At 40.4% G+C, this 10,967-nt stretch overlaps 1 pseudogene; it reads left to right on the top strand.

Moving 5' to 3' along the window:
- Nucleotides 1-733: 733 nt before the first annotated feature.
- LOC125102440 (nuclear receptor subfamily 2 group C member 2-like) lies at nucleotides 734-8,914 on the top strand (annotated as a pseudogene).
- The last annotated feature ends 2,053 nt before the right edge of the window (nucleotides 8,915-10,967 follow it).

Genomic DNA, 10,967 nt, shown 5'->3' with positions numbered 1-10,967 from the left:
AAATTTAAAAAAAAAACCACAATAACTTATGGGCTGGGGCCTCTTTAATTTCTATACATTACTTTTTTAAACTAGAAAAAGCACTCAAAAGTGATCTAACATTCTGAATACAGCCAACAGAATTGCATCCAAGACCCTTAGGTCCAATTCACATTAGAAATAATACAGCCGGGGCACCTGGGTGGCTCAGTGGGTTAAGCCTCTGCCCTCGGCTCAGGTCATGATCCCAGGGTCCTGGGATCGAGCCCCACATTGGGCTCTCTGCTCAGCGGGGAGCCTGCTTCCCCCTCTCTCTCTGCCTGCCTCTCTGCCTACTTGTGGTCTCTGTCTGTCAAATAAATAAATAAAATCTTAAAAAAAAAAAAAAAAGAAAAGAAATAATACAGCCCCCTCATGCTATTGGATGACTGGCATATTGACCAGTTCATTCCACCAATGGTTTAATATAATAAAGTAGCTTATCCTTCTACTGACTGTAAGTCAAGGTACAGTGCCCAAGGTCTTAGCTCTGGTCAAGCCATTACCTAGTTACTCACTAATCTATCTGTGAGGATTCTCCACTTTCTTTTAACTATTACTAGTAATTAAGGTATTGTTTAGTTAATAATTATTAGGAATTATTATCCCCATTTTATAGAGGAGAAATGGACATAGTCAGATGAAGCCAGGATTCAAATCCAGATAGGTTTCATTAAAACAAGCCTCTACGAACCAGAAGTCTCCTTCAGTAGTGATGGGAGATCCTGGTGCTCACCTGAGTCTGGCAGGCCTCCTGTCCGAGGCCATCCGTAACCAAGCAGGTAAGTGGTGATCTAACTGACTGTGAGAGGATTCCTTTGCTTTAACAATTGCCCTGTCCTGACTGCCCATGGACTGCTACCTGGAAAAGCTGGCTGCCACATTCTCATCACCAGGTCTGATCACCTTATCCTGCCAACAACTAAGTTGGGTCTGTGATTGTTGTTATTTCTGGACATTGAGCTTGGAACTTCCTGGCTCTCGTAGCCTGCGTCAGCCATTACCATAGCTTAGGTCCCATCTTACTAGACACTGGCCTTGCTCTGGCTTTCCACTCTTCCCATAGACCCCAACATTATGAAGGCTCAGCAGGCCACACAGCAAATGCATTTGCAAAGAGAACTGTGTGTGGGTGGGTGTGTTTATGTGTAGGTGGGTGTGTTTGAGTGGGGGAAGGTAGAAGCTGCTTGAAATTCTCATTGAGAAAGTATAACACACAAATGATACAATATATAAACAAGTAACAATGTAGCCCAGTGTCAAAATACAGGATTCAGAGAAGACATATGCAGAGTCGGGACAGAAATAGATAGTGATGAGAAAGACTCTTTAGGAGGATTGAGAAACAAAGTGTGACTTCAGTCAGACAAGGAGCTAGATTATAAAAGACCCTGAGTGCCCTAAGCATGTGTTGCCTAAGCTAGAAGTATTTGTGTCAACTTACCGTATCTATCAACTACTTGTACTGCTTTTCTTTAAGTTTATCTCTTTATTTTTAAGTATTATCTACCCCCCAATGTGGGGCTCAAACTCACTACCCCAGGATCAAGAATTGCATGCTCTTCTGACTGAGTAGGTCAGGTGCCCCTGTGTAGCTTTTAGTATTTTTCTTTAAACTTACTCACTTTTTCTACTGAAATAAATTTATTTCAGAAAGAACTTCATACCATTACTTTTATATCACTAAAAGTGCTAGTTGTATTTTTAAAAATACACAGTGACTCAAAGTATGATGACTAAGATTATAAAAGTATGCCCTGAAGTACTCTTAAAAACATATCATAGACCAACAGTGGTATGCTAGCCATGCTTGGGGAGGCACCAACTCAAACACTTGTGTTGATCAACAAATGCCTGACTGTCCCAGGCAACAATGTCATACATTCTCCTTTCTCCTCCTCCCCCCAACACCTCCTCCATCCTCCTTCTCATCCAACCTTCTTAAAAGAGTGATATGTACTCACTCTGTCCACTATTTCTTCCTTCACCTTCTCTTAAACCCACTCCAATCAGGCTTTCAGCCCTACTACTCCACACTTGGCTTCTAAAACACCACTGTTTGTCAGTTTCTTCTTGACTTACTGGACACTCCCTAGCTTTCTTTGCAGATATCCCCTTTCTCCTCAATGTCTTAATGTCATTGAGTCCTTGGGCTCAGTCTTGCAAACTCTTTCTTTCTCCCTTGGTGATCTCAGCTCAGCCCATGACTTTAAATATATTACATACAGTCTGTATACTGATGACTCTCAGATTTCATCTCTAGTTCTGCTCTCTCTCCTGAACCCTCAGTGGGTACAGTGTCTACCTGACATCTATATTTAGATATGTGGTAAATCTCTCACATTTAACACATTTAATGATCAATTTCCAACTCCCAGTCTTTGCTTCCAAACCTACTCTACTCCCAAGTCTTTCCAACTCAGTTGATGGCAACTACATCCAGAATTCCATCATTTCCCACTCAAATCTCTGCTCCTATCCTGGTCTAATCTCTCATCACCTCTTGCCTCAAAACTACAACTCACTTCTGCCTTGCTTCTTTGTACAGTATAATTTCAATACAAAAGCCTTGTAAAATATGTTAGATCATATCACTTGTCTGTTCAAAATCTTTAGCAGTCTCCCATCTTCCTCTCGGGGAAAAAACAAAATCTTCACAATGGCCTACAGGGTCTCAGACAATCTCCCTCCCTACTTCCCTGACCTCCTTTCCTCTGTGCTCCTTCTTGCTGACACTGCTCTAGTGTATGGATCTCACCCACTGTCATAGTCCTCTAAGGCTATGGTCATGTCCGTTTTGAAGATGAAAAAAAAAACTGGAACCCAGGAAGTTCCTTGGCCAAGGTCAACATCAAGTGTTAGAGTAGGAATTTAGTCTATTTTGCTCTAAGACATGCCTCTCAAGTATACCATGCAGTCTCACATAAACCTTTGTTCTTGTAAAATAGACCCAACTATATTGGAATTTTATTTATGGCAAAGGTGAGATTTCATGTCAGTAGCTAAGTCCCAACAAATGAACATCTATCTGGAAAGAAAATAAAGCTAGATCCCTTCCTCGCCCCTTATACGTAATTTAATTCCAGGTAGAACAAAGATTTTACTTTTAAGATGAATCCCCAAAACTTCCAAAACAAGTCACAAGTAAAATTATCGATAGTATTAGAGCGGGAAAAGGAAACCCAGAACCATAAAAACCCAGAATCATAAAAAGAAAGATTGGCAAATCTAGAACACAAATTTTAAAACTGCTACATGACAAAGCATAAACAAAGTCAAAGACAAATAAATAATAGAAAAAAGTATTTCAAATGCATATATCAAAAAGCTAATTTCCTAAATTTACTGAGAGCCGGTACAAATTAAAAAAAAAAAAAAAAAAGACGATCTAATTTAAAGCAATTGTTTTAAAAGTACATGAAAATATGCCCAACCTTACTTGAAATGAAAGAAATGCAATTTAAATCAGCAAGGAGATATCATTTTTCACCCTCAGGAAACAAAAGGATCCTGATTCTGTTGGCTGCTATCTGGCCTCAAAAAAAAAAAAAAAAAAAAAAAAGTCATTAGCTTTTACTCATTAGTTCCTACCCATCCTCAAAAACGTGTTTGAGAGCTAAATCCATTTTGGCTCTAGTCCTTGCTTTGAAATATCAACATCCAAAATGTAAACCATCACCTCAACAACTTTTCAGGGTACCATCCCTTAATACTTCTACTGCCTTGCCCATGACCTGGCCTAAACAGTCTTTGCCCACTTCCCTTCTACAAAACCTTCTCTATACCCGTTGAATTCCTGATCCATAATCAACAAACCCCCTATAACCTCACCCTGGCCCAGAACCCCTCCTCTGCCACCTTTAATTAATTGAAATTGGGCTTCCCTATAGGCATGCTGGCCCTGTAGCCCTCTCCTCCCTCAGGTGATAGCAGCAGATCTCTGACACTCCAGACCATTGTTCCTCCCCATGTTTCTTCCTGTTTTGCTCTTTCAGGTCATTCCCTCATTCACCTGTGACTGGGCACATGACTCACCTCCAAGCTCTGCCATAACAAATGTTGGGGAACCGCACCGTCCACATAGGCAATCAATCTAATAACTGACCTCAGAGGTTCCTAACTTCATTTCCAAGATCCTTCATTTCATCCTAATCACCCATTCCCATGATACTCTGAACTTTTTCATTTTCTTCAACAGCTTTATTTCAAAAATCTATATTTCAAACAACCTAGGCTCTTGTAACAGCCTCTCCTTCCAATTTGCATTATTAACTTCATCAGGAGTTCAAGTTTAGGGGTGCCTGGGTGGCTCAGTTGGTTAAGTGTCTGTCCTTGGCTCAGATCACAATCCTAGGGTCCTGGGATGGAGCCTCATATCAGGCTCTCTGCTCAGTGGGGAGCCTGCTTCTCCCTCTGCCCCTCCCTCAGCTCAGGCTCTTTCTCTCTCTCTCTCAAATAAACAACATCTTTTAAAAAAAGAACTTCAAGTTTATAAAGGTCTCTATTTTCTATCTGTCCTAACAACCTTCTTTTTTTTTTTTTTAACATCCTTACTTATCCATCTTAGATTCCATGAATCACCACTTCATGGTCCCATTTTACCTCCATAAACAATGGTTTTCCTGACTCATTTCAGATCTCAGCACATTTGCTGCTACATCAGAAGAGCCTTTCCAGATTGTCCTGGCTAGGTGTGGTCACCTTATACTGCTCTCACAGAAACGTGTTCCACCTTTTCAACATACTTTTCAGTACTATAATTTTACATTTATTTTATATTATCTGATAAATATCTGTCTTCCCCATTAGACCATAAGATACATGAAAGTGAAACTGGGTAGGAGAGAGACTTTTTTTTTTAAGATTTTATTTATTTATTTGTCAGAGAAAGAAAGAGAGAGCACAAGCAGGGGGAGCAACAGGCAGAGGGAGAAGCAGGCTCCCCCCTGAACAGGGAGCCAGAAGCTGGGCTTGATCCTAGGACCCCGGGATCATGACCTGAGCTGAAGGCAGACACTTAACCAACTGAGCCCCCAGTAACCCCCAGAGAGACCTTCACTTTTCTTTTTATCCCGTTTTGTATTGTTTGAATGTTGTGGCCATCTATCACGATTTTTTTAAGGTAAAATCATGACTCTTATATAAACTAAAATGAGTAAATATCAGAAATTTGATTTAACTCATTAATTAATGAGGGAACCTGTAAGATGTTATAATTAGTTCAAAGGAGAATTCAAAGAAGCACATGCATGTGGGCAATAAAAATTGCTAAAATAATGTATAAATAGCTGCAAAATAGACGCATCCTCAGGGTAGAAATCAATTGAATTCCACTGCACACAATTCATTCGCATTTCTATAGACAAGAATTATTTCATTATTATCAATTTTCTAAAATATACAACATTGTAAAATAGCTCAAACAGTCAAAGGCTGAGATAAGCTGGAATGGTACACAAACAGGACACTTTATTTTCTTAGGACACTTAATATTTTTTACCTATTTCAAAGTTGTTTGTAATTTTTCCTGCCACATCAATGTATGAATAGTATACATTAATATTTATACCAATTACTACTTAGTTTTTAATAATGTTAATAAGTATTACCTGTATGAAGAATTATGCCCCAGTTTCCTATGTTTTTATATATGAAAAAAGGGTGTGAGTTTTATTTTTTTTTAAGATTTTGTTTATTTGACAGACAGAGATCACAAGGAGGCAGAGAGGCAGGCAGAGAGAGAGGAAGGGAAGCAGGCTCCCTGCTGAACAGAGAGCTCGAAGCCAGGACCCTGGGATCATGACCTGAGCCAAAGGCAGAGGCTTTAACCCACTGAGCCACCCAGGTGCCCCTGTGAGTTTTATTTGAAATGTTTTAATTTAGTTACAATTGATAAATGACATTACATTAGTTTCAGGTACACAATATAACAATTTGACATTTGTTTATATTGCAAAATGATCACCTCAATATGTCTACTTAACATCCATCACCACAAATAGTTGCAATTTTTTTCTTATAAGAACTTTTAAAATCTAGTCTCTTATAACTTTAAATATACAATAGAGTACTGTTAACTATAGTCACCATGCTGTACATTACATCCCCACGACTTACTTGTTTTATCATTGGAAGTTTGTACCTTTTGACCACCTTCACTCATTTTGCCCATCCCCCAACCTCCACCCTCCACCTCCGGCAACCACCAAGCTGTTCTCTGTATCTCTGAGTTCAGGTTTTTAAATTTTTTTAAATGTTTTATTTTTTGTTTTTAAAGATTATTTATTTATTTGACAGAGAGAGAGATCACAAATAGGCAGAGAGGCAGAGAGAAAGGAGGAAGCAGCCTCCCTGCTGAGCAGAGAGCAGGATTCCGGGCTCGATCCCAGGATCCTGGGATCATGACCCAAGCCACAGGCAGAGGCTTAACCAACTGAGCCACCCAGGCGCCCTTTTTTTTTTTTTTTTTTTTGAGATTTTATTTATTTATTTGTGATAGCACAAGCAGGGAGAGCAGCAGAGGGAGAGGGAGAAGCAGGCTCCCGCTCAGCAGGCAGTCTGCCATGGTGTTCAGTCCCCAGGACCCTAGGATCATGACCTGAGCCAAAGCAGACTCAACCGACTGAGCTACCCAGGTGTCCCAAGTTCGTGTTTTTTTTACATTCCGCTTATAAGAGATCATATGGTATTTTATTTGGCTTTTCAGTGTTCAGTCGTATATATTCTTTATATATTTTGGATATTAATCTCTTATAAGATATATTGTATATATTCAGTTGTATATATTCTTTATATATTTTGGATATTAATATCTTATAAGATATATTATTTAAAATATCTTCTCCCATTCAGTAGGTTGCTTTTTTCGTTTTGTTGGTGGTTTCCTTCACCGTGCAAACGCTTTTTTATTTTGATGTAGTCCCTCTTTATTTTGTTTTTGTTGCTTATGCTCTTAGTGTCAATCTGAAAAACAATCACCAAGACCAATGTCGAGTAGGCTCACTGCCTATGTTTTCCAGAAATTTCATGATTTCAGGTGTCACATTCAAGTCTTTTTGCTTGCCCTCCGTCCCAGGCACGCCCACCACAGACGCCATACCTGCTTCTAGGCCACTTTTGGTGACAAATTCCGAGTTTCTCTGATGATTTTGCTTCCCGGTGGCTCCAAATTTGGAACAGCTGTTTGGGCAGACGGTGGTGGAGGCCGGGCACACACAGATCTCTCACAGGAACCTGCGGGTGTTAGCCAGCCCCTCTCCTTGCATCCGGGCAACTTCCGCCCCGCCTCTCCCCCCCCACACCCCCCCCCCCCCCCCCCCCGCGCTACAGTAGCCTGGCCTCCAAGCCTTCAGGTGGCTACAGACCTGCAGAGGAAGATCCAGGCAGTCACCGCAGTGAGCCCCTGTGAATTCCGCAAGCAGCAGTTCTTCCTCATCAGCTGGAACTGAGAAGGTGATCCTGGCTTCCCCGGGGGACATGCAGTCATTTTCACCACCTGGGATAACCTCATCCCTGGCGGGATCCAGGTCGTCAGGGACTCTTGTGTCTGCTGAGCGTTTTCTATGGAAGGCCCACATCCAGTGGCCTCAGGTGTGGAGTCCTATATGGACTGTGGCCACAAAGCGCCTGGCTGTCACTATGGAGCTGTCAGTTGTGAAGGATGCAAAATGTATTCACAAGGGGCATATGGAAAAATTTGACCTACAGCTGTCAGAGCAACTAAGACTGCATCGTCAATAAGCACCACCAGAACAGCTGTCAGTCTTGTTAACTGAAAAAAAATGATTAGAAATGGGTATGGAAATGTAATCTACACAGTGTGAACAGCCCTTTGGCGGGGGTGGCGGCGGGGGGGGGTGGCGGAGCTGCAGAGAAGAAGCCTTTTGATGTGCAATGCGAGAAACCAAGCAATTGTGCCACCTCAACTAAGAAACAGATCTTCTTAATCCAGGACGCTCATGAACACCCAGGAACCTTTGATATGTGGGAGTGGTATGGTTCTCCTGATGATGTATTCTAAACCTGAGACAAGCCAGGGGGCACTGGACATACTGACAAATGTAGTAGCCTCCCCTGCCCCCCTGAATGCATCCCTTAACAATGGTAGTGCTTCAGAAGTACTGTGGGAGAACCAGTCTGCAAAGTGAGATTCCTAGAGCTTAGCAAAAGCACCTAATACCATAGATGGCTTCATGTCTCCATGCCTGGCAGACGAGATAGACGCTAGTGGAGGAGGCAGCATCCATGTCATCACTGGAGACCAGGCCCCACCTGTCACTGAAGTCAAAGACACCCTCCTTTTAGACACCACATCTAGATTCATGATGTCCAGCCCCATTCCAGAATACCTCAACATGAGCTACATCTGCAAGTCTATATTCTACTTGCTTTTTCCTCCCCATCATGAGCCCAGGTCAATCTAGCAGTTCAGACACTTGGTCAGGAATGCAGCACCAGCCTCGTGCTTCCCTGCTAAAATAATCTCTTGACCCTTGGCCTGACCCAGTGTGCCTAGGTGAGTCTCTCCTGTGTCTTGGCAGCTACCACCAACCATCTGCAGAAAAGCATCCAGGAAGATAAACTTGCTGGTTACTAAAGTAGTCATGGAGCACATCAGGAAGCATCAGAACTTCTGTTATCAGTATGGTAGAACTGGATATAGACAGCTAGGAGTATGCATCCCTTAAAGCTATAGTTCTCTTAGTCTTGATCATCCAGGTTTGACCAGCACAAACCAGAGCAAAAAATTCCAAAACAAACAAACAAACAAAAAACTGAGATGGACTTATAAGACTATGTTAAGAAACCCTACTCAGAAGACATCTTCTGAATGGCCCAGATTCTCATCTGTCTGCTAGCACTTAGGCTAGTGAGCTCCAAAAATAATAGAACTTAATTTTTTTCACCTTATTTATTTATTTATTTATTGGTCTTATTGTCAATGTTATGATAGCAAAATTCCCTTTATCCTCAAGATGGAGATGACAAAGAGTACAACGGCCAGATCACCAGAGCCAATCTCTGGTGGGCACCACAAACCTGCTGAGGAGCAAAAGAATCTTCCTAGGACCATTCAGATACAAAGACAATGAAATAGTGGTACTTTGATAGGTACAAATATTCCCAGTGTGTTAGCCATGTCATACCTGGTTACTTTCTTTCTTTTTTTTTTTTTTAAGATTTTATTTATTTATGTTTATTTATTTATTTATTTGAGAGAGAGAGAGAGAGAGAGAACATGAGAAGGAGGAGGGTCAGAGGGAGAAGCGGACTCCCTGCCAAGCAGGGAGCTTGCCCTGATGCGGGACTCGATCCTGGGACTCCAGGATCATGACCTGAGCCGAAGGCAGTGACCTAACCAACTGAGCCACTCAGGCATCCTGGTATCTGGTTTTTTCTTACTTGTTAATCCTAGACAATAGCAACCAAAAGACTAAAAAGATCCTTTCCTGCCATAAGAAATGTTTTCAATGCCTTTTGATGACACAGTAGATTTTGGAAAAATCCTTTACATTAATTTGTATTTAGAGATTCTCAAAGGGCAAAAAAAAAAATCAAATTTTTATAATATCATTCTTGGATTGAGCCCCAAGGGAGGCTCCCTGCTCAGCCAGGAGTGTGCTTCTGCCTCTGCCTCTCTCTCTGACTGGTGTTTATTTTCTTGCTCTCTCTCTGTGTCAAATAAATGGATAAAATATTTAAGGAAGGAAGGAACGAAGAAACTTAAGATAGACATTTACAAATAATTCACCATTAACATTCCATTTAATGCTTAGCTTGTCACCTAAGAAATTTTATTAAACAGTATTTTTAAGAACACAGAAGTAAGTGGACAGAATGATAAAATTCAAGCCAATATTCTCCCAACCTCTTCCAAAGAAGAATAAAATCACAAAGGATTACTATGTCCTTTTGCCTTGTACTTACAGTAATTTGAATTAATATGGCATACAATGGTTTTTCTCATATTCAATAAAGCAGCTAATAGCCCAGTAAAGTTGTTCCTTAAAAAAAAAAGATTAAAGCTTAGCAAGACTAAAATTTTCAGAGATCTGATTTTAAAATTTCAAGAGGTAATTAGATAACCTGTGCTTTTATTTACTTATGTATTAAGTATGATAGATTCTAACATGTAGTTACTTTTTAAAAAGTATTGGCACTTAAAATTATTTCTATTCAGCAAATCTCAGAGCAAATTACACAGGTATTACTGTGTATTACCTGTGCCATTTCTATTAGGCTTTTGGTGGAAATCAAAATCAGTATACTACATGTTGAAACAGTAATGTGTGTTAAATTAACACTAGACTACTACATGCCTATTGTTTATTTTTAAACACAAGAATTACCCATACCCACATAATGCTCTTAATTCACCTGTCAGTCCTTGCTAATATGTTACCCTTTTACTGGAGCAAAAAAAGGGCGGGGGGGATACCAATTTCTAAAGATTACTATTTTTAATTGAAAGTTTTATTGAGATCATTTTATTTTTAAAAAGATTTTATTTATTTGACAGAGAGAGAGAACATACATAAAAGGGGGAATGGCAGGCAGAGGCAGAAGCAGACTCCCTGCAGAGCAGGGAGCCTGTTTCAGGACTCCATCCCAGGACCCTGGGATCATGACCTGAGCTGAAGGCAGATGCATAACTGACTGAGCCACTCAGGCATCTTATTGAGATAGTTCAGATTCACCTGTAGTTCTAAGAAATGATACAAAGATCCCTTATACATTTTGCTTAATTTACTCTAAAGGTGACATTTTATAATACTGTAGTATAATATCACACCCAAGACATTGACATTGATACGACCCACCAATCTTAATAAGATTCCTGTAGTTTTCCTTATACACATCTGCTGTGTGTGTGTAGGTGTGTGTGGATGTGTTAAATTCTGTGTTATTATTACCTGTGTAGGTTTATGTATCCACCATAGTCAAGAAAA

This window comes from Lutra lutra, chromosome 1 (genome assembly GCF_902655055.1).
Source record: "Lutra lutra chromosome 1, mLutLut1.2, whole genome shotgun sequence".
NCBI lineage: Eukaryota > Metazoa > Chordata > Mammalia > Carnivora > Mustelidae > Lutra > Lutra lutra.
The sequence above is the reverse complement of the archived record's forward strand: the minus strand, read 5'-3'. Positions and strand labels throughout refer to the sequence as shown.